A 7,329-nucleotide genomic window follows, 5' to 3' on the forward strand; every position below is an offset into this window, starting at 1 on the left:
TGGAGGATGAAATGGCAACCCACTCCAGTCTTCTTGCCTGGGAGAGTCCCCATGGACAGAGGAGCCTGGCGGGGCTACCATCCATGGGACTGCAAAGAACTGGACACCACTGAATAACAACAAATGGTCCAGGTAGCAAGCTCTCACGGGGAGAAAAAAAAAAAATCCAGACAGTGAACAAGTATCAGATGAGGGGGCTTCCCTGGTGGCTCAGCTGGTAAAGAATCCGGCTGCAATGCAGGAGACCTGGTCCATCCCTGGGTCAGGAAGCTGCCCTGGAGAAGGGCAAGGCCACCCACTCCAATATTCTTGGGCTTCCCTGCTGGCTCATCTGGTAAAGAATCCGGCTGCAACGCAGGACACCTGGGTTCCATCCCTGGGAGGGAAGATTCCCTTGGAGAAGGGAACGGCTATCTACGCCAGTATTCTGGCCTGGAGAATCCCATGGGCTGTATGGTCTACGGGGTCGCAAAGAGTCGGACACGACTGGGGCGACTCTCATCACGATCCGATGAGCAGGGCCTGGGGCTCGTCTTCATCCATGGAGACGGCCCTCGGGGATGTCCCTGGAAGGGCGGCGGTGGGCTCCTGGCTTCTGCTCAGGTGAGCCGAGCTCCCCGCCCTGCCACAGCGTATACAGCGCTCCAGTCCCATGACATTCGTGTCCACCCGCAGGCTTCCACCCTCGCTTGGAGGTGCTCACATCTTTAAAGACCCTAATGGCATGAACTTGGTCATCGTATGCTGCTGACCCCAAAGGACGAAGGGACAGGGCCTGCCTGGACAGACCTTGGCCCCCAGAGGCTGGGGGCTGGGGTCCGCAGAATTGGAAGGGGGAGACGCTGGAGCTCTCGACATTAGCAGCCCGCCTTGCCTGGGTTGGAGGTGACAGGAATTTGAGCCAGAAAGAGTTGGTGGGCGCTGTGGTTACCGGGAGCCTCTCGTCCTGGTCTCCGGCCAGCTCATTCCTTCAGCCATAAGACCCAGCACAAAACATTGACTCTTTGCGACCCCGTGAACTGTAGCCCACCAGGCTCCTCCGTGCATGGGATTCTCCAGGCAAGGACACTGGAGTGGGTTGCCGTGCCCTCCTCCAGGGGATCTTCCCGACCCAGGGATCGAACCTGCTTCACCTGCATTGGTTAGCTAGACCCTCCATCATTGCTTCTCGGGCATAAAGCCTTTGGATCCAGCCTGCGATGGACCCCGGACGACACACCTCAGTGGCCACGAGATGTGTTCCGAATCCCGGTGTCCCCCAGGAGGTGCTGCTCAGGACTGACTCTCCAGGGGCAGGTGTCTGCCTTCCCCGCCTCCTGGGTGAGGGCTGTGTGTGGGGGTCTTACCTGGGATGCAGAGGAGAGTCTGACGTCAGTGGGAGACAGGCGGCCCCTCCCTGGTGCCTGTCCTGCTGGCCTGGGGGTGGACCCTGGGCTTGACTTCCCGGCCGCGTGCTGCAGTCTGCTTCCTGAAGGAGAAAGAAACCTTCTGTGTGTGTGTGTGTGTGTGTGTGTGTTTTCTGCCCCATGAGGGGAGGCGGCTCCACTCCATCAGAAAAAAAAAAAAGCATCAACCCCGTGAGGGTGTGAGCGAGTCTGGCATCTGGCCCCTCCTCCCCTGCCCTCGAGTCAGAATTAGAATCTGGGGGTCAGGACCCTGGCAACGGCCCTGGGTTTTTCCTGGAAGAAACACTTTCTCTTTCAAAGTATTTCTTTTCCTGTTCTCACTTCTCCTTTGCAGCTTCTGCTTTGTCAGGACCCCAGCGGCTGCCCACCCCTCCACCTCGGTCTTGGGCAATTTCCTGGAGCCAGCCAGAACGAATGTCTGGGGGGCCCCTGGTTGCCTGGATGCCCCGCCTTGGTCGAGGTCCCCGTGGGAGTGACCGCTCGTGCCCGCAGGGACAGGGAGGTGCCCCCGGGCGCCCCCACATGCTGGATGCCTGTGTCTCAGTCCGACACGTCCACCTTTCAGCCCGGAACGCCCACCAGGATGCTCCCAGGCGCCGTCTCTGACTTCCCCGTGCCCGGGGCCTCCTCCTTGCCCTCGCTCAACATGGGTCACCCGTCCGTGTGTCTGTCACAGCCCCTGGGTTCCAGCCCCGCTTGCTGGTCCCTCCTCCTGACGGACCCTGGACAACACATCTCAGCGGCCACGAGATGCGAGCCAAATCCCGGAGTCCCCCAGGAGGTGGTGTTCAATACTGTGTCTCCATGGGCAGCCGTCTGCCTTCCCCACCTCTTGGGTGGGGCTGTGTGTGGGGGTCTTACCCGGGATGCAGGCCAGAGTCTGACGGGGCTCCGCCCCATCAGACGGGGCCTGATGCTGTGGGCTGGGTCCTCCCGCCTGCTTCCCCGTCTCCCGTCCCCTCTCCCCCCACCTAGGCCTCGCACGTCCACCTGGAACCTCAGAGCCTGACCTCTTGTGGAACCGGGACTCTCTCGCAGGGGTAAGGATGAGGGTAACACAGAGTCCAGCTTGGACAGCGTGGTCCCCACATCCCACGGGGCCGCCGTCCTGAGTAGGCAGCTGCTTGTACACGGGCACGTAGGTAGGATACAGCCGCTTGTGGATGGAGGCAGAGACAGGAGCGGGATGGCCACCTGCCCAGGGACAGATGCCTGGAGCCCCCAGGAGCTGGAAGAGGCGGGGAGGACCCTCCCCTAGAGACTCCTTAGAGGGAGCTCAGTCCTGGGACCCCTTGAACTGTCCTGGGACCCCAGGACCTCAGACGTGTGGTCCCCAGGACTGCGGGAGAGGATGGTTTCCTGTGGATTGCAGCCGTCCAACGTGGAGTCCTCTGTGACGGCCGCCCGCCTGCCACAGAGCAGGAGTCTTGGTTCCCGAGTACCCGCTCCGGGAGATGAAAGTCACTGTCCCCCACCCCCAGGAAAGGGTCGGATCCCTGGTCGCTTTGCCCCTCTCAGGGATAATGACCATCTTGCTAAACACCAGGGCGATTCTAGAATGCCCGATGGACAATGACCGCCTGGGCTGCACGCCTCTTGTCTCAGGCCCCTCTTGGTCTATGATGGAAGTAGGATGATGGGGAGCTGGTGGGGGGGTTCCAGGGAGACAGAGGAGGGGGACAGATGACCCAAGTGAGGGGATTGCCGTCAGTCCAGAGCGGACATGGCCCGCACGGCGCTGAGCCCCGGGTGGACCCCTTTCCAGGCAGCGTGTCTGCCCTGCGCCCCGACACGGGGCTGGGTGGGTAGGGGGGAGGAACCGGGCAGTTTCTGCAGAAGCGGGGGCAGCAGGGGCCTGCAGAGATAAGGAGGCCACGCTGAGCTTGGAGCTGGCCCCGAGGTTATGACACACGCCGGCTGGCCCTCCCGCCGTCCCGGGCTCTGACAAGAAGGTGCAGCCACCAAGGAGAAGGGGTGAGCGCTGGGCGTGCAGACACGGACGTTCCGAGTTCCAGCCGCAGCACCGAGGGGGCCAGGGGAGGGGCCTCGCGGGGGCTGCCCGGCTTCGGCTTTCACCCTCTTTTCCTCCCCGTTCTCTCCTCTTTCCTTTCCTTCTCTTGCTTTTTTTTTTTTTGCTTTTCTTTCTTGCTTCCTTTCTGTCTCTCCATCTTTCTTTCCTATTTTTTATCTTTCCATCTTTTCTGTCTTATTTCTTTCTTTTTTCTACATTCTTTTCTTTCTTCCTTTCTGTCATTCCGTTCTTTTCTGTCTTATCTGTATTTCTTTTTTCCCTTTTTCTTTTCCCCTTTCCATTCCTTCTTCCTCTCTGCCTTTCTTCCTCTCATTTCCCGTGTTTGCTGTCTTTCCAACTTTCTTTTCTGTCTCATTTCCCTTGATTTGTTTTTTCCCCTTTCTTTTCCTTCTTCCTTTCCATGTCTTTTCTGTCTTATTTCTTTTTATCTGTTTTTTCCCTTTGTCTCCCCACATTCTTTTCTTTCTTCCTGTCTGCCTTGGCATCTTTCTTTTCTATTTCTATTTTCCACCCTTTCTTTTTTCTTTCCCCCTTTTTTTCCTTCCTTTCTGTCTTTCCATCTTTATATTCTGTCTTTTCTTTATTTTTTCATTTGTTTTCTTTCTTTCCCTTTTTCTTTTCTCCTTTTTTTTTTTTTTAAATAAGACTTGTTTGATTTGAACAATGTGATGGGGCACAGTCTCCCTGTGGGCATTGTTCAGTCGCTCAGTCGTGTCCCACTCTCTGCAACCCCATGGACTGTAGCCAGCCAGGCTCCTCTGTCCAGGGGGATTCTCCAGGCGAGAACACTGGAGTGGGTTGCCTTGGACTCTAGCCCCACGGACTGCAGCCCGCCAGGCTCCTCTGTCCATGGGATTCTGCAGGCGAGAACACTGGAGTGGGTCGCCACGCCCTCCTCCAGGGGATGTTCCCCACCCAGGCGTGGACCCCGGGTCTCGCGTGGCAGGCGGATTCTTTACCGCCTGTGGCACCAGGGAAGCCTGGATGTGCTGTGATGGGAGCTGCCAGTGCCAGGCCTGTGTCAGGAACCGTGCACCCCGAGATCTGCTCACAGCCCCGCCAGCGTCCCCACCAAGTGGGAGGTGCTGAGGCTCAGCATCTGGGTCTGAGGCACGGAGGTCTGTGGGCATGTGTGCGCTAAGCCCTGACCCTCCCTGGCACCGCAGACCCGTCGGTCCCCGGCTCCGGGGACCCCGGCCCATCCCCACCTGCCTTCCCCCGCCCCCACTAGCTCCTCCATCGCCCGTTTCCTTGCTCGTGCTTGAGTGCCCTCCGACCACCACTGACCAGCTTCAGAAAAGCCGGCACAGAACCAGGAGTGCCAGAGAAGGACGCGCTTGTTCACCCTGCTGCCGGGATCCGGCCCTCCAGGTGGGGCGGAGTCTTCGCGGAACAGAAACGGGGAAACGCGAGCGGGACTGGGCGAGCCCAGGGCTCCGAGCAGCTGGGCCGGGAGGGAGACCAGAATCGCGGCTTCTCAAGCCCCGGCGCCGGGCAGCTGTGTCCCTGAGTTCCCCTCACCCCCTGCCCCCTGCGGTTGTGGCCAGCAGGGCGCAGCAGCCTCGGCGCAAGAAGCGAGGGGACGCCTTCCCCAGGGCCCGAGAGCGGGCTCTTCTGCGACGCTCAGAAATGAACCGTCTGAAGAGACACACACGTGCTGAGAAAGCAAGAGGTTTCATTGGGACAGGGGGGCTCCCCCGGGCGGAGAACACGGAGGTAAGGGAACCCAGGACAACCGCTCTGCGCCGTGGCTCGCGGTCCCGGCTTTGATGGAAATGAGCTTCGTGGTTCGTCCGCTCGGGCGTGTCCGACTGTCTGCAGCCCCCTGGACCGCGCAGCACACTGGGCCTCCCCGTCCATCCCTGACTCCCGGAGCTTTCTCAGACTTGCTTCCGTCGCGTCGGGGAGGACAGCGAGAGGACAGACTCGAGAGTGCGCGTTTGCAGGTTACCTACGGCCAATGGCTCTGAATCGGGGTCCTCCCGGTTGGCGCACGCGTTGCGCAGCCCAGAAGGGTGCCGGCGAGATACTGAAAGGAGGGAGACCTTTCTTGAACTCTGCCAGTGGGTGGTGGCCCGTCGGATCCGTGTCCCTTCTCAGGATCTCTTGCCATATAAAAATAACTCACGCACACGGTCACCAGGGTGCCCTGGTCAGGGCCGGCGGTTTCGCTCAAGTGTGACCTCTAATGGGCGGATCCTGGGAAGCCTGTGGCCGCACGGGTGACGGACATCATCCCAAGGCCCCATGACCATCGGGGGCTGGACGACAGCGCTCTCTGTCTGGGATCCCAGCCAAATGGGCAGTTCTGAGTGTCCAAGCAGATGCTGGACCTATCAGTCAGTCCCTGGGGCGGGAGGTGGAGAGGGGTCTCTGCCTGTCTTCCCGGAAGCACAGCCCCTAAAACCCCCTCCCACTCAGCCTCAGGCGGGGACCAATGCCCACACGCAGGCCACAGGACACACAGCTGGCCGTGCCCTTGGGAGTCAAGCCAGCCTACTCTCTGTCAACTAAAAAAAAGTAAAATAAAATACAGTCACGACCTGGAAGGAGACACTTTCTATTCGGGCACGTTTAGGACTCAGAGCCCCGGGAGATAGCATCTTAGTCTTGGCTCTGAGACTTCGCTCTTGGAAAACGTAGCTCTGAGAAAACTGCTCCGAGGAGGCGGGAGGGGGAAGCACGCGATACACCAGTTTGGGGGCCAGGCAGTGGAGACACGAAAGATGAGAGCCGAGTTGGCAAACTGATGGTTCTGCGTCCGGGGAGGTGCGGGCCTCTGGGCTCACCAAAGTCATTCCTTTCCCGTGCATCTCAGCTGTCTGGGGCCAACGCTGTTCCCTTGTTCGCCTTCAGGAATGACAGATGTGTGATCCCACGGCGCCCCCGGGGTCCATCTCCACAGGACGCGGAGGATCAAAGCTTCAGGAGCCCGCCTTCACGACCGGAGCCCAGAGCTCGCTGCTGGCCGAGACCTTTCTTGTTTACTGAGCCGGCAGGAGGTACTCTCATTTTGTTATCTCCGCAACCGTCGCCCGTGGGGTTCCCCCAAGACGAGGGGCTTCCCTGATTTTCCAGCAAATAACACTCCCGCCCACAGTGGCCAAGCCATCCTCCTTGTGTGTGTGTGTGCGTGTTGGGGGCTGGTGGGGGGCGGGGGCCGCTCCTTGCTCCGAGATCCCCCAGGTTTGCCCTCTGTGACCTCCGAGAACTTGATACCTACCCCCTTCCCACCTCCCAGACTGGCTCCAAGCCTGACCTCTGGGCACGAGGCACTTATGATTCTCCAGCTCCCTGTCTGAGGAGGAAGACCTTTGCTACATTTTTTTCCCCCCAACCCTACTGTGAAATTATTTTCATTTACAAATAGAAAACATTTTGGAAGACAAAAAAAAGAAAGAAACAGAAACCACGTAAACCAATTTTTGCTCCCTGAGCTTCTCAAATCCTCACTTGTTCACCAGTCTGCAAGAGGAAAGATAACTTTTCTTTTCTTTTTTTAAGATAACTTTTCTAAAAAGGTGCTCGGCCACCACCAATGATGGTATTCATAGGGATATGGATCAGTTTCACAGAAAAAAAAAGCCAGTGAATCCCATTACAGAAAATCCCATTGCTGTTTCATTGGAAGGACTGATGCCGAAGCTGAAGCTCCAATCCTTTGGGCACCTGATGTGAAGAAATGACTCTTTGGAAAAGACGGTGATGCTGGGAAAGACTGAGGGCCGGAGACGAAGAGGACGACAGAGGATGAGATGGCTGGATGGCATCTCTGACAATAAACGTGAGTTCCAGCAAGCGCCAGGACAGAGTAAGGAACACGGGAAGTCTGGCATGCTGCAGTCCATAGGGTTGCAAAGAATTGGACACGACCGAGAGACTCGACAACAA

This window comes from Capricornis sumatraensis, chromosome X (assembly GCF_032405125.1).
Source record: "Capricornis sumatraensis isolate serow.1 chromosome X, serow.2, whole genome shotgun sequence".
Lineage (NCBI taxonomy): Eukaryota > Metazoa > Chordata > Mammalia > Artiodactyla > Bovidae > Capricornis > Capricornis sumatraensis.